The sequence below is a fragment of the Rhodnius prolixus genome, unplaced genomic scaffold, assembly GCF_049639745.1.
Source record: "Rhodnius prolixus isolate KJV_2025 unplaced genomic scaffold, Rpr scaffold_8, whole genome shotgun sequence".
Classification (NCBI taxonomy): Eukaryota; Metazoa; Arthropoda; class Insecta; order Hemiptera; family Reduviidae; genus Rhodnius; species Rhodnius prolixus.
This window is the reverse complement of record NW_027411593.1, coordinates 16,828,227-16,852,012: the sequence shown is the minus strand read 5'-3', so window position 1 is coordinate 16,852,012 and position 23,786 is coordinate 16,828,227. Positions and strand designations below refer to the sequence as shown.

Below are 23,786 nucleotides of genomic sequence, written 5' to 3'. Positions count from 1 at the left end.
GAGCAAGTTGAGGGGGCTCTAACAAGGCAGCCCTTTCATTTGGTTCGAGGACAGTAGGCTGATAACCAGCTCTCCTTAAATCACTATTATTATGAGACCCGAAAGAGATAACGTCGGAGGTGAATGCTCGTTTGGGAGGCCAGGGTTCACCGCGAGTTGTAGCGCCGTATAGTCTAGTTCACATTAATGCTCATTTGGGAGGCCAGGGTTCACCGCGAGCTGAAGCGCCGTATAGTCTAGTTCACATTAAAGACTAAGAATGTTTGAAGTAAACATTTGTAAAGATACCTTTTATTTAAACATTGTACGATTGTCCAAACAACGTTTTAAAACAAAATTCCAGGGGCTACTGCACTAAGTACTGTTTTTTGGTGTCCATAGTTTCAGAGCTATTTATCGAAAAAATGAGGTTAAATTGTTATTCTCAATTTGAAATAACAGTTGTCCCTAATAACGAAACTTTGAATAGAAAATGGTTATTTAAGCAGTTTACATTTCATTTAATATATTTTAATCTTTTTAAATTATTTATTTACCATCATCGTATTATCGTCCTAAAAGCAACAAGGCTGATATACTTGTAGATTATCTACAACAAACTTAGGTTGAAGATATAAAATTTAAAATATGTTCTCCATTACTGATTTTTTCTGACGGAGTTTTCCGACCTTTTTGTTGTAATATATCCTTCAGTGAAAAATTGCTTTTTCATCGAACGAACCCTTCACATAATACATATTTACGAAATGTACTGTTAGCCCAAATTTAATAGATCATTAGTTTTATATATACTGGTGTATACATTATATACATGTATTTTTATGTATTATATACATATACACATTTTTGTGTATGTGGGATAGAAAAAGTTCTGGCTGTGTTTTTTTTGAGGTAAAATCTGTATAGGGTTATTATTTTGTTTAATGCTCGAGGGCTTGCCAAAATACGCTAAACTTACGATATATTCTTAGAGGGAGAATGTTTTATAATAAGATATAAAGCATGATATCTTGTAAAATACCTCAGTCTCTAATATTATAATCGTGGGAGATCTTGAGAACTACTAACTGCACTGAAATGGCAATTTAGTCGACAGATTAATGGTTGACACTCCGCTAAAAATCCCTCAGAATTTAATATAGATAAATGATAGATCAATAACTCATTGTTACAGGGCGAATTAATGAAATCGTCTGCGGGAAGATCACGAAAATGTTGCAGTAAAATAATCAAACGTCTGGTGAATACAGTATTTTTTTGTGATCAAGAAAACATGAGGCTTTTACCAATAAAATGTTTACAGAATAAAATAATAAAGCATTGTAATGAATGGATTCCAGTTTAAGTTTGATAATTAAACTTAAATTCCTTATTTTTAGTTTCATTTTGTAATAATTATTATCAATGATTAAGGCAATTTCTTTCATGTAATAGTTGTTTTGATTAAAATAGGAAATAATATAGCCAAACAATGATAAGCCTTATGGACCGATCCCCAAAACAAAAAGGTTATAATAAATGATAAAAAAATTTGTATAATTTAAAAAATTCGTACAAAGACTAATTTCAGTAATTTTGGCTTAACAGGGAGTTGACTTCTAATTGTCATATTACAGTCAATCATCCTCGCCGCAACTTAGAGAAAGAGATGAAGAAAATGGAAGAAATCTTAAGCACCAATCCAAACTTTAAAATCTTACCAGGGTGGAGGCAACGTTTCCCACGAAGATACAAATTTAATTCTTTCCAATTGAATGTTAAAGCAAGGAATTAGCTCAATATTAACTGGATTTCAACGCGTTTTCTCAGGTTCGAATCCTGCTGCAGACTATTAGATTTTTTGGAAGCTTCTATCCGTGATTTACAGTTTTGTCGGAAACGAAAGAACGCTGACTAGAGGCCGGTAAGAACTAAAAAAAATGCTGGGGGCGCTAATAACCACAGATGTTAAAGCGTTATACGAGTACATTAAAAAAGAAATATAAATAAATAAAACCGTATTCACTAAAGGTATAATAAAATAAGGATAACTAAAGACGTTTGGTAACATAGATTCCTTCTGGCTAGAAGAGCAGCTCTCCAAAATCTAGTTCTTCCACTCTCTTTAGCCTGATCTCAAATTTCCTTACAAAGCATATAATATTCTTAAAAATTTTCTTTAAACTCGTACAAACTTGAAATGTTCTCGAGTGCAAACAAGAAAGTTTGTATGGGGCAGCAGCACTTAATGAAACTGTCAGTACCAGCCAATGATTAAACCAAGGAGGGTGCGTCTGAGAAATGGAATGTTTGAATATTATATGTAAATATTCAAGTGTTAGTAGGAAAATCATCTTAAAAATAGGGAGAATCAATCAAAAAGTTTAAAAGAACTTTTTTGAAAAAGCTAACAAGAAATTAGATTTTTAAAAAACTTCTCTTGACTCTTTAGACTAGAAATTTATTAATTTCAAATATTCTGCGATTTTGTTCTTCTTTTTTTTTTTACAGAATTTAAAGATTGATCTATTGCCTGAAAATTTATTATAATTAACTTAAGCCAAAGAGTGTAAAGAACGTCTGCCACAAGAACCAACAGTACGTTCGCGTTCAAGGCCCAAAACTGTCTCTGCCCTCACGTTTGAGCCAAAGACCAGTGTAGTGTGTTTACAAAAAGAAGCTAGGTATATTACGAGATCAAGGCATTGTCAGGATGTTCTTCTACAGTTCTAAGGGTCGATCGCGGAAAAGTTACGCTCAAGCTTGAGGCATTAGACAGGGTGTTTACTAAAAGGTTCATGATCATGGAACGCTTTCTGCTTGAAGCACAGAACGGGGTGTCTACAAAAAAGGTCCTTAGGTACGATCACACTCAGAATGTTATCTTAAGTTGCTCAGTCTCCAGCCACTGACTGGATGTTCGTAAGAAAGAATCCTGATCGGAAGGGAGTTCGTAAGATCCTTCGTTTCACTGTAGTCAATGAATACGTACTCGTCAACCTAGCAAAAATTACACTTCTTGCAGAAATTCTTAATGTTTGTAAAATATTTCTTATATAATTTTAACTGAAATTTTTCGAAATTGGTCCAAAACGAAACAAAATAAAAAAACATACTCTTACTTCATCATCATCATCTATCATCATCCAATAAGTCTACTGCAAACACTTGGCGTAATTCTTAAGAAACTTCTTATTAAATAGAAAAAATCCCTTAATGCAAATTACGATTTTCAAGTACCATATTGTAAAGGGAGAGCATTTAATTTGTAAATAATAATTGAATAATTAGTAGAAAAAATGCAATTGTTAAGTTAAACTGCTGACGTCACGGCTGGTAGCGGCCGAGAGCAATGTACCGCGTGAGAGAGAGAATAGCGAGCGCGTGGTGTATAGTGTATAGACACCGGCAGAGTTAGTTAGAGTGTGTGAGAGGAAACAAGTGTTATGCGTTTGATGGGATTGTTTTGCTGTGAGTATTGAACATAAATTTTTACGCATTGCTTCCGGCCGAGGCTAACTGTTGCCGTAGTGAGGGAGGAGTACATTTGCTAGAGTGTAGATTAACAAAAGATAACCGATGGTATTAATAATAATAATAATAACAGTAGGGAAGGGATTAGCTATGAGGTTAGCATACTGGACTCCCACGCGGAGGTCCCGGGTTCGAATCCAGCAGCTGACCCTTAGATTTTCTCTTCCTAGGAGCTTCTTACAGCTCACTGTCCGGTGATGGACAGTGTTGTCTGTAACGAGAGAACACTGTCCGGAGGCCGGCAGTGCACTGGAAAAAGCTCCGGGCGCTAATAACCTCAGCTGTTGATGCGCCAAAAAAAAAAAAATAAAAAATAAAAAAAAAATAATAATAATAATAATGGAATGTTTGAGAATAAGGGCCCAACTTTGTTGATTTAATTTGTAATTTGCCTATTTAATCTTAATTTTATGTTATCTTATAGTTTCTTCAGTTTCGTTTATATTTCTATTGTTAATTATGTTTTTGGAAGTATTAGTTTGGTTTTGTATTAATGAGCTCAACTCTTTGTATGCGATTATCTAATTGGTGTATTGGGACCAACAATAAATCAGTGTATTCATAGCCTGACGAGTTATTTGTACCCCCTGCTGAGCGAGCGAAATTCCCCTTGCCCTGATCGCCCTTACCGGCGCTCGGTCACAATATTTAAAAAAAAAAACAATAATATCCCAGATAATCATTTTGAATTTAGATTTTGAGCAACAATGGCATCCTGAAATAATAAAATATCACCCTCCCTTTAAAAGAAGGAGTATTGATAAAGAGTCTTCATCATTCATCTCTCATTTTTCTCATTTTTATTTATTATATTATTTTTCAGCACTTCCAACTGCCATTACTAGTGCCATTACTAATTGCATTACATTACTGCTTGCGTTAACTTTGTCGATGTGTAATCTTATGAACCTAAGAGCTGCTTTCGCAAGTTCAGAATTGAACATCGAGTCCTTCTAATTTACTAAGCAGAAGCGTAAAGTTTTGTGAGTTGTAATTTCAGGCCCTTTCTATAAACAAAGGTCATATCCCAATTCGCAAAATAACTGTCCTTCTCACCTTATCTGCAAACACGCAGATAAAACAATTATACTCTCTTCTCATCAAGATCCAGTAATTACACTCAGAATTCTCCAATTCCAGAATTGGTAAAAGAATGGGGAGAAAAGACCATTATCTACTCCTCCCTTCAACATGATTCAATTTCTATTTCATCAGCCAATGTTGTCTCCTATCTTGGTCTGTACAATGTAACTAAAGCCTTGACTCCGAACTCATACAACGACTCAAAAGAACTGAAGTTAACAGGCGCTATTGGGTCGAACACAGCGAACTTATCTCTCACTTAACACAAAACGAAACGTACATCCATTTATCGTGCCCTGGTTGTACAGTGTTGAACTTGAAATACGAGTACAACTAAACGTTCTAATCTACAAAAGAATTCAATCTCTTCAGACTAAAATTCTTCGCACTATTGTTAACGTTTCATTTTATGACTAAACTCCTATTAGCCATAAAGACAGTAATTGTATACGTAAGTCAGGTAGTTTGACCCGTTCCAAAACATGCAATTCATTTTAATCTTCCATTTATCATCTTATCATATTTCAGATCATCCTGATTTGGCCACTCCTGAGGCCTCGCGACTTTCTCTTCTCCTATGAAGAGAATAGTTTGTCCCTAACATTACCGTTGGGCAATTTCTGCCTTCAGTTAGTGTCAGGATTCTAGTGTCAATCGCCATTTGAAGCGTATTGCTGCAAATCGCGCTCATGTTGTAACAGTCCAAATAAAATTTAAAAGAGAAATAAATAAATAATAATAATAATAATATTAAAATAATTTTCTGTAAAACAATTTTAAAATTGCAAATATCTTATATTAGGTATAATTCTATTAAAAACTCTTATCGAGCGAATATTCTGTACCGTTTCTGCTTTCAATTCGCTCTTCGCAGATGGGTGACATTTTCGTGCTTCCCAAGCAGTACTGGTATTGCTCTTCTCTAATGAATGTACCTTCATTTATTTTTTAGTCTTAGAAACAGCTTATTTACGCTTAGTGAAGCGTAAAACATAATTTGCTAGCTTCTATAGAAATAAATCTTATTCGATTTCACGAAATTTTTGCCTATAGCTCTTTCAACTCTTTTTTGTAGTTGAAAATTATAGCTTTCTCAGATTTATCTTTAGTGTTTTCTTAGCAATTTCATCTCTCCTTGTCCATAAAAGATACATTATCTAAGACAATCGTTTTTTTTTTTTTTTGTTTTTTTTTACAAAGAAGACAACTCATTGAAACGTTAGAAAAACAGTGCGAGACTTCGTAAAAGAAGAATATCTAAAGAAATTTCTGTCTCTCTTTCTGTTTACTACAAGTATAGGTAAGCCTTCCTACTTCAAGGCTAAACTAAACAATTGAAGGCTATCCTTGCAAAGTCTATAATTCGCGTCAAGGCATAGTCACGAGACAGGGTTTATGAAAGCAAATATCTCAACATAAAGTCGTACTTTGCTTGCCGCTTAATTTCTCACTGCATTTTTTCGTAACTTCATTGACCATAACTTCATTTTTCATTTACATTTATACGCTCCATCACTGCCTATATGAATAATAAATAAAGTTATCGACTTATTAGTGAATTTGGAGTTGCCTTCAAATTTAATTACAACTCACCACGTCAAGTAGTCAAAGTAAAACAAGACTTCTTTTATTACTACACTCTAGTTAGGAAGTTACATAAAATGTAACTAAATCTCTTATTTAGTTAGATCAAAAATAGTGCCACCTAAATTTGTTAAGGTTTTTGATACAGCTTGTATAGACGAATTTTTGAAAATTAATAAAGTCGCAGGCTTGTATATACATATGTATATATATTTATATGAAGAGTATTGTAAATAAGGGTTTAAGGTATTAAGATGCGGGCCTTAAGGACTTTTATGGCGTTCGTATCACGCAAATGTTCGTTCTTTATAATCATAATGCTAAAAAATGAAACAATCTTTTTCTTAGTTAAGAAATTGTAATTCCAAACTTTTACTTTTTTTCCCCTTTTACAGCTGCTTTACCATAATGCAACTTTTAAGTTTTCTTGATTCTTAGTCCTTTTCAAAGTGTGTATCTTGAATGTAAGTTGTAACAATTTGCTTGTTTCCCTTATATAACTATGTTCCTAATAAAGATGGTTTCTTTAAAGTAGCTAGAAAAATTTACAGTTTGAAGCCAACTAACATTTTAAAATACGCTAGGTCGAAGATGTTTTGTGCTAGCAATATTATTAACGCACAAGTTGCTTTATACATATCTACAAAACCACTAAGCGTCTTGGGTCTATAGCAATTTAGGGTTGGCGGAATTTGTTGCCCAGCTGGTACCATCATCTCATACCATACTAACTTCAAAAGGTTATAGCAGCACACGTGTGGTATAATCTGGAACATTTGTGTAATGAACCGTTTAGATATCTTACAAAACACACTAATGAAAACAATGGTAATCCTTAATTAGTTAGTGATAAAACATTAATAATTTATAATTACTTTATTAGATAAATTAATAGTTAACTTTGTTTTAGGTGGGTTTGTTGATATTGTTTATTATAAAGGTGGAAAAGGGTTGCTATTTTATAAACAAAAACCAGCTGTAGACCAGCTGTTATTCTAAGAAGATCAGTAACAAGATGAAAGTGATCACGGAAGTATAACAATAAATTACCTTTTCGCAATCAATCAACTGAATAAATTAATCAGTTCTAACAAATTTTACATCTTCTTTGTCAAATCTTCTACATCTAATTCTCATCAGATTTGTGTGCCTTTGAATCCATGTTTGCCAGGATAACGCCATACATTAGTAAAATTCATATGGATTTATAATATTAAGGCATCTTTGTTGGTTATTTGATACAGCACATATAAACGCTTATAAATCCACTAAATTTTTGCAGTAGAACAAAGGTAAGTAATACAGGAGTGGAGGTAATATAAGAGTAGTGGTTAAACAGAGAGAAAAGTCTATGTAAAATGAATGTAGAAGCTTGAAGAGTCTGGTAGGTATAAGATTAACAAAGGTGAAGATTGAATACGGGAGTGACGAGTTTTCTATTGGGTAGGTTAGGGCCCAGTTGTGGCCTAGCTCCCTTGTCTTGTGGGCACCCGTCAAAAATATTTCTTCGATGCCATTTGGTTTGATTAAACTTTCAAGACTTGGATTTTACTTTGTTTATTTTGCATGCACAAATAGTGAAAGTGTCAAGAAACAGACATGAGATGGGGCCAACTTAACTGAACTCCTGCGCCCAATCAAAGAGATAAAGAATGTTTATCCTAAGGAAAAGATTCTTTCAAGTTAAGCAAATGGCGCAGGAAAGATCTAGGGAACATTGTAGCGTTGATGATTCGGCAGGCACAGTGCCAATTGGATTGAATTAAAGAGTGTAAAGATGGATGTACAGGTACTGTAACAAGTAGTGTAGTTTTAATTAACAAAGTTTCAGGGCAAAATGTGAGAGCTATGGTTTTTATAAGGGTCCACTCGTTGCATATTCTCTAAAAAAGTACAATCTTGTCTTTTGCACAATATTGTTGAGAATCAAGTGAATAGTTTATTTATTATTACTTGCTTGTAGCAAGGGGTTGACCCGTGCCTTTACAGATAAAATACATGAAAAAAGAAATAGAAATAGAACAAAAACAAAAATAAATTCACTTTTACAAATAAAAAAAAAGAAGCTCTAAAATTAACGAAAACAAATTTCTAAATTTTATAGAGTTAATTATAAAAAAGTACATATTGTTTACTTTGTTTACCGAGTCGAAACATAAGAGATTCTCCAACATAATTTTAGGTTGAATACAAGAAGAAAAGTTAATGTTATGCATATGTAGATACTTGGATCTTAAGACATCTAATATCGGGCAGATAATTAGGAAATGAATTGGATCATCTAATCAAGGGGAATCAGTGTTAAATTTATAAACCCTACCGAGGATACAGAGTTGAGGCTTCTTCTCAGACATTAATCTTAATTGACTGGAAACTCTGATTATAACAATGGGACATTTAAAGTGAACGTAATGTTCACCTAAACCAAATCTGCTAATATTCCTAAGGAAAGTGTTAAATCTGGCGTTTAACAGTGATTCAACATCCTTACTAATAAGATTATTGTTTAAACTTACCATGATATCTGACAGTTTACCGTTGGGTATGTGCTGTTTTTTCCCAGACATCATCGGAACCAATAATCTCAAATTGCTTTCGCAAATCAGCGGTCCAGATAATCAGGGATGCCAGGGCTATCAATGTTGTCAAGCAACGCGGCATAACAGATACGTGGCAATCTATTTTCAGGTATGGCTAAGATTTTCTTCCATAAAGAAACTGAGTATGTTCAACCTCCAACCTAACAAATGCATCCGGAGTATTCCTAGATCATTTTAACAAAATTTTAAAGGGTTCTCTCGGCAATATCGGCATATATCAAGTGAGTAGTTAAAAATTTCAGTTTGAAGAAAAAATTGGTCTACAAGTTTACTGTGAAGAATTTTGTTTGTTCAGTTCCAAAATTTTGCACTAAAAATAATTCCCTTTAAGGTGCCATTTCATCTACATGGTGCGCTTTTACCATCTATTTTGTGATTTTAATATTAAGTTTTTTTAATGAAATTCAAAGTTTGTTGAAAAACTTGAGGCTAATAAACTCACAAAAATACAAATTTTAAATAAGTCGAGTCAGTGTATTCACGTCAGATTTGGTAAACTTTAATGGATTCCTGTATAACTTAGATGATCGTCAGTTAAAAGTCATCTTTTTTGTTTGTCGCTTGATCCCCACGCTCACTTTAATCATTGGCCTTGGAAATCAGTAAACTTCTTCCACTTCAGTTTTTCAGTTTGATAAAGCTATTAAAGTTAACCTTCCAAAATAAGTGTACAAGTAAATAGTTTGAAGGAGCTAACCTTGACTGCAGGGTAGGACTAAAAGTTCAGTACCAAGTTCTTTATCCTGACAGGAACAAAATAACGAGCCGTATATATGAGCCATTTTTCTTGAAATAGCAAGGTTTGTTTACAGTAACTAAAAGCTGGATAATGCAGGGAACGTTCTATCAAGTTATTGAAAATAGTAGTTAGATTTTTTTTAAATGAAAAGTCAATCGAAAGAAATCTTGATGATTTACTCAATTAAAATCCAGAAAATGCACAACTACGACTTTTTTCTTAAAGCCCTTTTGAACCAATTAGGAATGCAGTTTAGTTGCAATCCAACAATTAACCTCCTGATTTCGATAGTGCAACTTAGCGTTTTATACATGCCAAGAAAGAGTAGAACTATACTTCTCCCTGACGGGAGGAGGAAATTGGACTACCTCCTAACGGTTCTCTTCTTCTGTACAATCTTAAAAATATCAAATTTTTACAGTACAACCTCGATCAACCGGGCTGACCTCCGACTATACCCACCCCGGAAAACTGAAATCCCGGTTAAACCGAATACACAGTATTACATAGTACATTTGTACATATGAATGTACATATGTATATAAGTATGTATGTATTATACGGGTGCATAGGTAGACTCATCAGTAAGATGACTATGTGAAAATATGTAAATTAAAAAGCCGTTTCCTCCCATTGTATGATCTTTTGTGAGACCGTGGTAAATCCCAAGAAATTCAGTATTAATTGCACCATATTTTGGGTTTTTACATACATATATACGTACATAATGACCCTTCAAGAAAATCAGGTATAAAAGAGTTGCTGCCGCGCCTACAATATTATGTTACATCGGAAGACAAAAAATTTTCCTTGTCGCCACCGAAAATTAACTTCTATTTCGGCGCCGATCCAGGTGTTCTTATGATGACTCAACATGATCCCGGTTAATCCGAATCCCGTTTAACCGAGGGTCGGTTAATCGAGGTTGCACTGTATTAGTTAAATTTAAAATGCATCATCAGAAATAATTTATAAAATGAAATAATTAAATAATTTTTTTAATCAAACGAGTCCACTCTAAAACAAACAGAAGAAGAACACACAAAAAGAAGCAATATCTTTTTATTGCTAAAGTTAAAAGAGATTTTATAGTTTGTTAGGCAATACAATACCCCATTAAACAAGTTTTAACAGTGAAAGTAGTTCCATAAGAAATTTCAAGCCACTTACCTAGTCAGAACAAAGTAAAACAAACATCCACTTGTTTGTACAAAAACTTCATTTCTCACAGCAACAACTTAGATGGAAAAGTACAATATTTTGTTCTTGTTATTTCATACTTTTTTACACATTTGCTTCAGATAATTCGAAAACTGATATCTTTAATAAAATTTCTTGTAAATGGGAGAATATTGATTTATTTATTGTTATTATTATTTTTTTTATGTAGGGCTGGCGAAGCACTCCATTGATTTCTGAAGATAGGATCCTTAAGTTGTGCTACTTTCGTTTGTTACGATTTTATAAACTTAATTATTAAGTTTCTGAACTAAGGAAATGTCTTAATTCAATAGGTGTTGATAATGGTTGTTATATAATATAATATTATATATAATAATGGATAATTAAGAAATTATTTAGTCAGTACAGATATTGAATTTGTGTTAAATTGTCAATTCCTGGTTTGTTCCTGGCGGTTTGTGTGAGAAATATTTGTCCTTAAATTGTCATATAAATGAAATTAGACTGATCAACCAACTTAAGCTGTTACGTTATAAATATTCTAGGATCATATGTGGGAGAATTTTATATATACTTTAATATATATTTTCACCAAACAGTTTTTGCTTCAACGAACAGATTCATTTTTTCGCCTCTTTTTAATTTCACTGTTCTATTTAATCTGAGAGAGAAATACGTACCCCATTATACGATAAATAATAATGAGTTTGAGAACATTATAAATATTACATCTATTATTACTTCATTATTTATAAAATTAATAGAATAAACTTCTTTATAGTGAACAGCTTGAAGCAAAAGTTGTAAAAATATGTGTTTTTATTAATATTTTATTGTTCTTCTTCTTTGCTCTTTTAATAAGAATTTATTTTGATTTCTATTTAAATAAGATTATTATTCTTTATAGAGATATATTTTTGTTTATAGAGATATTGTTATTTATCTTCTATTAAATTCCCCACAGTTCTTTGTATTTGTTTTTTTAAATTTAATTTAATTACTTTCTTTTTTCTGCTCTTTAATTAGTAATTGTTCATTTATTTTTCAGTTTTTCAAGTTCTAATTTGTCTTTTATTAATTATATTTTTCTTTTTTCATTACAACTTCTTGCTTATAATTGTAATTCTTTAAAAAGCAGTTAATTATTATTATTATTATTATTTTTACAGGCGAAGCAGAGGTTAAAAATGTTGAAGTTAGTGCTGGTAGAGTTGAGTTAGTTGTTTTTACATTTTTCTTTTTTTTGTATACGGTTATATAAGATTTCGATTGGATAGGCTAATCAAATCAGGAGTTTTACTCTCCTCATTGGTCCCTGATCCAGGCTGTTTTGTGCGATTTACTCAAGCATGTTGTGTTTCTGGGAGCCTTTCAGCATTTCTCGTTAAGGATGAGATGTCTTTGCTTTAGACAGGCCAAAATGTGGATTAGTAAATACTTACTTTTAGCTGTTTGTGAGATGCTCTGTGATCTCACTAAGGCATATAGCTGATTCTTCATTGGGCATTTTGGTTAAAGAAAACATCTTATGACGGATTATTTAGGTTTAGGATCTTTGAATAGGAACAGGTTGATGGAGAGATTAGACTGTTTCCCCTTAAGATTGTTGCTCGATTTGTTCGGACAGCTGTGAATCTTACAGTACTCAAGTCCAAGACTAGAATTGACTAAACGAAGCATTTTACTCTTCACTAACGATTAGTGGATTAATTTAAGGCAAAATAAACTGTTTAAATTAAACATACATATAAAATACTAAGACTTTGAAAGTAAAGGTGTAATTCTTTACACGTATCTGAAGCACCAATCTCTGAAGATTTTGAAAATGAAAGTATTATATTTTTACATGATCCTAATGAAACATTTTTTTGAAAATTGATTAAACATCGAAATCAGCTACGAATAAAAACTTGGACAGATAAAAGCAATCAGTTTTCCCAGATTCATTTGTATTTAATCCAAAGTTGACCCACTTTTGTGGCAACATTATTATTTTTCAATTTAATACCATTAATTATAAATTGAATTCAAACTTGTCTTTTTAGAATAACTAAAAGATAATATTTGAAATTCTAAAAAAGTTTGTAAAGGACAATCTTATTATTGTTGCTTAATAAGCCCTCAAATAAAGTAATTGGTTAATGTGCAAACAAGACCACAAATACAATAAATAAATAAATAAATAAATGCATTTAAATGTTTTTTATCTAGTGGCGATTTAATAAAACATTCAGACTTTTATTTACTCTGATTTTTTACTTTTTAACCGCACAGTTCTAATAAACTGAACCGATTCGCTTAAAAGTTTTTATCAGTTTGTTATTTTTAACAGAAATATATACTCAGCTTGAAATCAGGTATAGACTTGCTAGGGCCACTTTCTCCTTTTGTACGCTTGTTCAAATCTCCAGTTCTGCCAAATGGTCAATAAAAGAACTTAAAGGTCTGTCTGTGCTTTCACAAAAAAAATGACGTTACATTATTCAGCATTAGGGAGTTATATTGGTTGTAAGCGATAAAAGTGAACACTTCTTTTACCAATATAAAAAGAGCAATAGTCTAAAAAATAAAATGCCTTCTAAATTGCAAACAAGTAGAATTGTGTTGTAGAAAAGTCTTTAAAAGTGACTAAAAGTATCTTCAAACACGTTTGTAAGCATCATCACACTGCTCAAGGCTTTGTACTTCAATGGAAAGATGTTAAAGTAGATAAAAGCAATGTTTATTTATTTAGAAAGAACATCAACAAATGTTCAGAAGTAGGAAGATAGTGCTGGACTGCTGCAAGACAACTTTACCCTAAAAGGAACAAACTACAAATACATTTGAAAGAAAAGGAGTAAATTAACAGCTGTAAATGACCCACAAATACACTAGCACGCTATTACATTCATACAAGAGATGACAGAAGTGTCCTTTCTTCAGCTTCATTTAAGATAGGCTTTATTAATATTGAGTGAATTTTCTAACAGGATTACCTGAAAGGACATCATTTTCTATGTATAAGAACGTTTCTGGTTCAAGCACGAATTCTAGTAGTAATATTTTAGGATGAGTGTTTACTACCTTACAATATTAAAGTAATTAATTTTTTATCAATAATTGTTGGATACTTCTCCAAAGCTGTCTCTTCAAGGTCTGTGTTACACTTCTATGGAGAGTGGGAAATGATTAAAAATATATTTAAAAATAAATAAGCATATAATTTAAAAAATAATCATACGCAAAATAGTCATTTTGCCAATGAAGAATTCTAATCATTATTTCAAGTAAAAACACAAAAAAATTTGTATCTGAAGGTTAGTTCTTGATCAGTCTGTTTCAGCACCTAAGTAAAGTTCACTTAGAAGCACTGTATAGTATGTATAGTATTGTGTAAACAACTCTAAAATTTAACACCTAATTTTTATTTTTTTTTGGCAGCATAACACTCTACCTTCATCTTTGAATTTTTGATTCCTCTTGGGCAGCATAACTCTTTAGAATACTCTAAATTAAATTTATAAAAAAAAACCCTGCCCTTATTTTAATTTTTTATTCTATATCATTAATGAAAATTTTGAGTTGATTAAACAAGTTTATTAATTATTTGTTTTCAATATGTACATGGAGTTTTCTTTTTCCTTATTGTTCGCTATGTTCAATAGGACTAAGTCCTATAATACTTAAAGTTAGTTATCATTATATTAATGAGAATTAAATATAAAAATTCCGAGTTGGAACAAAGAGTTAGTTCTACCCGCAGTGTAGAAATCTCTCCTTTCTTTTTTTAATATCTCCATTCATATACCTATTGCTTGTTTTTGAAATTCTTTGCGTGAAAACTGCTTTTATGCATAGTTGTAGGGAACGTCAAACTTTCCTTACTTTACAGCAAGTTGAATCCATATTAAAATCAACAAATTAAAATTGATAATTAAAAACATGGTTCAGTCCCTACATTAACATAATTAAAACTTTTGAAAAACTAGGGGGTTTTTTTTGCTCTTCCTCTTGCTTGTTAATAAATCATTAGTCTTTAAAGCGATACACTTGCTAAGGACTTGTAGGTTACATTTTTTCACCTCCTGGTTTTGGCCCAACCCTGGTGAGAAGGTCCATTATCCTTGTGTTAAGACCTTAGAACTAAAAATTCTCGTCAGTGATAAAATATCCTTCGGAGTAATCAGTTGGCGAAGATAGTTGCTGTTTATATACAATTATTTAAGGTTTGGCTTAAAACAAGACTTTAGATTATTATCCCACATGTTCATTCACAATTTATAGACATCAAAGAGACCTAAAAAAGTTTACAAAGATCTTTTAAGTTCCTCTGAAATGTTTGCTTGATTGAGCCACTTCATCATTCTACAATCTTCGAAATGTCAAATCTTTTTTTCTTCAGATTCTTCTACGAGATCTCCGGCTTGTTATCGAGTTTACAACCAAATCACATGTTACTCCAAACCGGTTAAGTATTCACTGCAAGTAGATAGCTTTACAGGTGATGTTTAAAATGTTTTGAAAATAAAATGTTTAAAAATATATATATATATATATATATATATAAACTTCTTATTTTACTCTTATTAAAAAAACACCTTAAGAGGTGGTTAACTGATTAGACAAACTGGTTAGCGCTACAGAAAATACTTCTTGTACTAATTATGAATTTTCTTTCTTCCTTACTTCTTGAAAGTGAAGTTTCTGCAGGAAATCGCTCTGGTATTCGTAAAGGGTGAGTAGCGACGCCTTAACACCGTGAAGAGTGGTTTGGAACTATACCCTATGAGTCGGACCTAGAACAGGTCCACTGCCCAGGTATACTTTATCTTCTCTAATTTTGTTGTGAACGAGTGAACTGATTTCTAAGTGCCTGGCTAGCGATTTTCTGTCTACGATAGCAATTATTTCTGCTCGTACAGATGTCTACCAATTTATCTTTTGTTCTTAAATTTTGATTAGAAAATAATTACAGTTCTATTCGTTTTGTTAATTCAACGAAACTTAATTGATTTTTTTTTTTCAATGCAATTATTTATTTGAAGTCGCTTTTTTCAACTCTTTTGATGTAGTGTCAAGTGAAACAACGTTCCTATTTGGCTGATAAAAATTCTATCCTACTCCAAAGTTGTTTAAACTATTCTAGAATACTTAATAACAACCTACTTTATTGCATCTGATGCATTCAACAATGGACTGTGCGTGATTACCACTTTAAAAAAAAGTATCGCATTCAGCAAAACGCCTGATATCAAATTAGGCAAAACATTTCTAGTCTGATGATATTTTGTATGCATTAAAATTATTTTGTATTATGTAAATTCGCTTACATACATATGTACGAGTATTTAACTTAATATAACATTAAACACTTGGCAATAATAAAACTTGCTTTTTATGTATTCACTTCAAACAGCATTATTATTAAGTAAATTTACTTAAATATTTAGGGAATATATATTCATTTTTATAAATTATGGCACCTCTCTCGTAATATATAGAAATGCTCTTCTTTATTAGATACTTTATGACAGAAATATTTTTGCCTGCAGTTTGCGCCTTTAGTATTTTATCTTTTTGTTTATTTATTTTGTTTTTATGAAATAATTTATTTTTATGTTTTTTGTACAATGTTAGTTATGTTTAATGAGAACGAAAATTCACTGGTTCTGTTGTAAAAATACTTGAACCTTTTTTAGCTGGATAATACATACACTGTGATTATTGTACGGCTGTTTTAGGTTGGCAAGAAAATGAGAATTCCCCTGTGTGTCTTTTTTTTATAATGTTTATTTATATAAATAAAGTTTTTTTTTTATTCAGCCTTACTTTAGAGTAAATAATTTTTCTCAAATGTACGGGGGCGGAAAATTAAACGTCCGTTCTGGAGCTTACAAATTACTTTTTATAATTTATCCTTTATAAATGATTTTTTATTGACAGCGTTATATTTATAATTGCAATGAAACGGCCATCTTGCTTAGATAGCACAGATCTTATTTATTATTTGTTAAAATGGTAAATTAACTGATGATTGGAGATCATGGTTAAAACCAGAAGTGCAGAAACTTTTGAAGATTAGGTAACCAACATTTAAACTCGTGTTGATGAAGAATCTCATTGCTTCATCCTCTGATATCTTAATATAAAAACATATTTCCCCCACAGAATCATCTATTACTATAATAATATTGTTGATAAGATAACGTTTCATGATACGTTTCAAATTAATGTCTAATGAGTTTTCTTTTCTTTTTTGTAATAACAAGTGGTACTGAAAGAAATGCATAAAACGTCAGCAATAAAAAACTAATCTCAAAATTTAATTGCAGTTTTGCGTAGAGCATGGACCGATTCTCTTACCTGTTACATTAATTAAAAATTAAACTAACCGGAGTTTTTTAAAATCAAAATTAGTCTATTTACACAATTTTTTATATTTGTAATGATATTAAATTAATCAAAACTGAAAATTAGTACATCGTTTATTAAACTATCTCTAGACCTCTCAAAGTCACAAAATAAACTTAAATGGTTGAAATGAATAACAAAATATTCAATAGATTGTCTTCTACAGTAATAGAATATTTTTCTTCGGAGTATATCACGTCACCAATTGATTCTCAAGCTACATAATTAATGTCTACCGTAGATATGAAGTTTTACATTAACTATTGGTTTTGCCACTAACGAGGTTTTACAGATATACTGTCTTATTGTGAAAGCTTTTTGGTTTCAATTAACTGAAAACCCTTTTCCATTGTGTTGGCTGAATTTTGCCTGCTATTTTTTTAGTAAAGATGTTTGCATTGAAAGAATTATTGTTTTAAACAATATGTTTTACATTTTAATATGTTTACAAAATGTAATTCACTGGAATGGAACTATTCTATTTCAATTTTTTTGCATTCCAGTTCCTTCTCTTTAGTCTCAGTTCTATGTAGATTTTTTAAATGACTGTTTTCATTTCATTACATATATAAAGTATTTTAACATTTGGAAATCGCATTGTACAAATTGCTTTTCTGAGTTTAACCTCCCTGAAATTTAATTATTATTAATGTAGCAAAAAGATTTATTTTTAGTCTTCATTAAATATAAAATTTTCTGTTCTTTCAGGTGCGTTAGTTATTTGCACAATATTAAAGGGATTACTGATATCAATTTATTTAATTAAAGACGCTGATTGGAATGTTACTACTTGCTATTGTAAGTATAGGAAACAGAAAATTCTAAAGCTAATTGTAAACACAATTATTTAATATACAAAAATTTTTATCTCTTTTGTATTAATCAACCTGCTGGTTCGTTTTTATGGCTTTTAAGGTGATTTTCGAGCATAGGTTAAATATCACTGGGGAAGTGGATCACCTAGTCTCAATCCTTTTCTTAATAAGAAAGCTTTCAGACATTGAAATAAATAAAACCTTCCAGCAATAAAATAATTAGCTATTATAAGTTTCTTGAAAATATCTTTTCATTACTGTTAAAATTTAATTGTGGAGAACTTGCAGCAGTTGATTCTTTACTAGCTTCAAGATTTTTATGCTTAACCTTTTAAAGGATAAGATAAGAAAATAAATCTTTATTATAAATATGTACAATAGATTCAAACATGAAGTGCCAATGTACAATACATTATAACCTTCATAACAATGGTATGCGGAAAGCTTAAGATTTGAAGGGTACAGAATGCAGGGAAAAAGGTGAACCACTAGCTCTGTAAAACCTTGGTACTAGATTATTGATTTGCATAATTTTTCTCACCGCTAAATTTTCGGTCTCTTTAGCCTAATTGAAATGAAACCCTTCAAAACCTCTTTTCTTTATTTTATTATTTATTTTCTTTATTTTATTATTTATTTTCTTTGTTTTATTATTTATTTTCTTTGTTTTATTTTTATTTTCATTCTCTTAATGTTCCCACACACATTTGGTAAAACGCTATTTTTCCGCTCCACCAAACTTTTAATCCTCACAACACTATTTTTATTTTTTGCTTTATTTTCCTAAAGCTTCTTTTGTGGCTCAGAAATTAATTGTCTTTAACTTTTTTTTTTTTGCTAAAGCTTCTTTCTTGCCATTTCTCAACTAAAGCTTCTTTTGCAGCTTTTGTTGGCAACATTGAGCTGTTTATATTTTTACCTGCCTCTTTCTATATTCTGTATTTCTATTTTAAGTTCCTATCTTGCTTCTAAAAGCTCTTACACTAGTCCATTGATATATGTTTATATATTTTTTGAATGAGACAACTCAGTAAAGAAATCTGGAATAAACTCACTTACTTACTCCAACAACTACAATAACAGACAGATTTACTTCCATTTGACTAATAATTTTAGTTCCATTTAAATAAACATACACATAATGGGGATAAATAGTTGAAACAACCACAGTTGTACGTCAACGACTCCATTTGTTAAAAAAAATTATTAATCTTTTTAAAAAAGATTTAATTTGTTTAATTTTTTTGTTGTAAAAAATGTTTGATCCCTTCCGTTTTTAATTTTATAGCTACCAAAACCAATATAACCATTTTTTTTTTTTTTTAATTAACACTTCATTGCGACATGAATACTTGTTCATCTTGTGCATTACCATACAACGAGCGTCCTGTAAGTTGATTTTCCCTGTATAAGATACACATCTCCCGAAAGCGAAGTAACTTTTTGTTTGTCATTTATAGGTATCTGTGAAAAAGTGAAATTAAACTTCTAGTTAAAATCAGTTTATGGACAACCCAAAAAGGGTGGTTACATTGTAGCAGAAGTAACTTGTTTTTGGTAGCCCATAAATATCAATAATGAAATTACATTAACTACAAACAAATTAATTCATAATTTGAAGAAAAAGAAATCAAGAAACAAGCAAACTTAATCTTTAATGATTGCGGATTGGGTGGAAATGAATAGCGCGAAACTGGCCGCCCGTCTCCAAGAAACATCATCAGAGCCACTAACAACCTCAGATTTAAAAAAAAAAAAACTTTCAAAAACAAATCTGTTACAGAAAATGGGCTGACTTTTACTCAATCTCGAAAACCGTTTAAGGAAAATTCAACTCCTCTATACAGTCCCCATTCCATTAAAACAATGGTTTATAGCATTTTCAGAAGACAGAGGATTTTTAATGTACCATGAACAGACTGAGATTCAACCACAACTACTCACCTCACCATTTGGCACTTATTGGCACACAAATAGACCTCCATATGCTTCTGCGATAAATAGTCAACAGCAGAAACCAATTATATTATCTTGGCCTGCAGCAAGAACAAGAACGGTAGGGATCAGCTGTGGAGGGCAATATAATAGACGAACTGCCCACTTAAACACTATACTGACTTACCTAAACATTTACCCAGACTTGTATAACTACATCAGGACTACCAAAATTAAAGTAAGTATAATTTACACGCAACCATACGGACAATGATTTCGAAACTATCCACTAAAGTATTACCAGACAAACTATCCACTTCTTAAAGACAGACCAATGATGGCTAATTTGTAAAAATCAAAAGGCCAAGAAAGAAGAAAGAAAAAATACACTAGATTAATTATTAAAAAATGCACTTAAGTTCATGTTAACCAATACAAATAGAAGAAAAAAATATAAGATTATGATTATTCAAGAAAGTTTTTTAAAACAGAACAAACAATAACCCCCCAGAGTGTTATCGCAGTCTTTGCAGTAGCTCGTTACTCATCAAATTTTCTGATCAGCAATTTTATTTGGACTCAAGTTTATTCCACAGCTAAATGTAATAAAGATATTGCGTACTAGGTGCGGTAGATATCGACGGCATTTGTACTAAATTTTTTAGTTTTTTTGGCATTTATTTTTAAAATTTCAAACACAATAATCTATCTATCAAGGATCAAATTAAATATCTTCTTCTTTTACGTAAAATGTTTCAGCAGTGACTGGTTTAATGGGAAAAAAGTGAATTATGTTTTTGACTGTAGCTAACAATAGTTGCACTCTAGTGATGGGCTACGAGATAATTATTGTGATAATATGGTATGTGCAAAGTTGTAAAGTTCGGCCTTCATAGCTTGTACGATGAAAATAATAACATTTCCCTTAAACTTTTCAGGTGAAATTCCCCTTTTGTCAAGTTATCATTGGAGTGAAAGCAGTGAATCATGGAAATGTAGTTGTCGTTACAAGTTTTATTTGTCCAAATTAACAGTAAATAAAATCTCCTTTCATCTAACTGTTCTTGTGAGTCAAAAGAACTCATTAAGCTGAAACAAATGCGATTATACCTTTAAATCTTACGGTCGGCGCCAAGTCTGCTTTGCTGTCTTCATAGAAAATCTTCAAATCTTCAGATTAGTTAACTCACAATTTACATGTTCGTAGTAAAGCAGAACTAATGTAATTGTTATAAATAATAATCCAAAGTTAACACTACAATGAATGGTATGACTATTTACATTTACATAATAGTAATAATCCTAACACTTTGACAAATTAACTATGAATCGACTCTCAGTGAAGTTTTTTTTAGTGAATGATGTGAGAAACAGAACGGAACAGTTCTAAAATAAAACGATATTAGATCATATTTAATATTAAATAAAATAAAAGTTGAATATGTATTTTAAAGTATTTTTTTTTATTATTTTTAATATTTGTTTTGTATTTTTGCATTGTGTTATAGAACAATAGCTCAATATGAGCCATCTGTCGGCATAGAAACGAACTGTTCTTCTTAAAGGCCGATTCTGGCGAAACCAACGTTAATTTCTTCAATTTTTGTTTTATATATGTATATATAATTTCTCAACGATTTCATATTTTCATCAAGAGCTTTCAAGATAGCTCCTAAAACAACTCTATTTCGGAGTGCATCTCTTAACATTGCTGCTAATAGGTTTTTCTTTCTAGAGAAAGATAAATGAATTTACATTTGAGATTGCTCAATCATATTCTATCTTAATCAATATTCTAATTATGTCGTTTAAAGATAAATCGATGTTACTCAGAATTAACTCGTTGAACTAAATTTAAATTAACTTATAATTAACTGAATTTGAATTAATAATATTTAACAAGCTAGTTGAAAGCTTGCTAGAAGGTTTAAAGATTAATGATAATATAATTAGTGTACAAGAGTTGAACTGGTGAATAAATCAATCAGTAGACTGCGAATAAAACAGTAAAAAAACAAACTGTTATATGAACTCAACGATAGCTTTAATGCCTGTTTTGTATGCTGATTCCCTTACATTAGAGATATGTGGAAATTTCTTTTATTTTTGTATTTCTTGCTTCTTCACTAGCTCTGATGAAGCATTTCACAACAAATGGTAAATTGATTTCTCCAAATGTTCGGATTGGACTGAGTTCTCTAGCCATTAATCAACAACTTGATATTTAGTTTTATAATTAGGATTTTACACTCAGAATGGAATATATGTTTACATAATTTTATGAAAATATCATTATTAAAACAATAAATTTGAAAATTTCAACTAATACAATACATCCTATCTCAAATGCACAGTTGACTAAATAATTTGAGTTAAATTGGATTCAGTTAAATTTGTGTGGGATGTTTTCATTGCATTATTTGCTTTATTATTTGAATTTTGTAAATGCATCTATTTATATAAAGAGAATATAGCTTTGGTAAAATTTTTAGCTTTAGAAATTCCCTACTTTTCCATTCTTTAATTCCATACTCTAGAGACCAGTTATGCCAAGTCTATCAAAAAAATAATAACAAGATAATAAGAATAGTTTTACGATGTTTGAGATTGGCTAGTTTCACAAAAAAAATGGTTAACAATTAAAAAAAACTATCTGATTCCCGAGGTTCCGAGTATGTAGTCGAGAAAATGATAGTACTATTTGAAAAAAAATAAGTGATATTATTTTTACTATGCACATGCTGACCAGACTAGGAGTTTATGTTTATAAACATTAGGGCGAAACTTTTATTTTCTTGGAAGATGGTAAAGGAAGAATAAATAGCATTACCAAAGGAAGGGAGACAGTAATAAGAAGATTGTGTACAATGTGGAAAGGATTTCAACATCTGTTCTGAAATTAGTAGAATGTTTTCTTTCAGTTACTAGGCAAGTGGAATATCTGTCCCTTGGATATTGGATTTTCAGGTAAAAATACCCATTTTTTTTTTCATTTGAAATTATTTCCTTGAAAATGGATTTCAAGAAAAGGGTAGACATGTTTACCTCTGTTAGCGGTATGAGAAAATAACATTTCCTATTTTCGATATATTCTTTTCACCGGATATCTGTTCTTAAGGTCATCTGATTCCAAAAAAAGGCTGATTGTTTACGAATTGATCTGTTTTCGTGCTTTATGTTAGTCTTTCGACTGAGTAAGTGATCAGCATAACTCAAAAAAATTTCTTACATTAAATTTTTGAAGAAAATAAGCCGACCAGATAGTGCCAGTTTACATAATCAATATTACAATTTTCTCAAAATTGTGACTACAATTCCCCTTATGCTTGGTTTATAATGCGCATGTGTACTTGTACAAATTTTATTAGATATCACGACACTTCAGGATCAGCAGACTTAAATCGCCATATCAAAGAGATGGAGGACGGAAACCATCATTTTTAAATAAAATATATTTTTAAAAAAATCATTTTGAATAACAATAAACAAAACCTGAACATTCAAATATTGTTCAAAAAGGATGGTGTAATGGGCCGAAGGCAACATTTATTGTGAATCCTAGGAAAAATCATATCTTCATTTTATTCTAAACTGCTTTATACGAGGGTCGTTTGAAAAGTCCGTGCAAAAATAAAAACTACTTAATTTTTTGGGGTAAACCTTTTTTATTTTTCAACATAAGTCTCCTTTTAGGCTTATACACTTCGTCCAACGCTGCTCTAGTTTGTTGATCCCTTCCGAATAATAGGATTTGTCCAAGTCTGAAAAATAGCCATTCGTTTCTGCAATCACCTCCTCGTTTGAATAAAATCTTTTTCCCGCCAGCCATTTCTTCATATTGGGGAACAAATAGTAGTCCGAGGGAGCCAAGTCTGGAGAATAGGGGGGATGTGAAACGAGTTGGAACCCTATTTCCATTAATTTTGCGACCACAACTGCTGA

The 23,786-nt window shown here is 31.2% G+C and overlaps 1 protein-coding gene and 1 long non-coding RNA gene across 6 annotated transcripts in view; both read left to right on the top strand.

Moving 5' to 3' along the window:
* Positions 1–23,786, top strand: part of LOC141450944 (adipokinetic hormone/corazonin-related peptide receptor variant I-like) — a 438,838-nt gene that overhangs the window by 234,580 nt on the left and 180,472 nt on the right. The gene's annotated exons all lie outside the window — the stretch shown is intronic.
* Positions 495–22,318, top strand: LOC141450947 (uncharacterized). Of its 4 annotated transcripts, XR_012456453.1 has the most exons (7): positions 497–3,450; positions 6,853–7,008; positions 7,091–8,868; positions 17,803–17,892; positions 20,604–20,706; positions 20,783–21,111; positions 21,353–22,318. It is a non-coding gene; the product is annotated as an uncharacterized lncRNA (long non-coding RNA). The 4 variants fall into 4 exon arrangements; XR_012456452.1 differs by having other exon boundaries at positions 495–3,450; positions 20,783–22,318; XR_012456454.1 differs by having other exon boundaries at positions 538–3,450; positions 7,091–7,472; positions 20,783–22,318.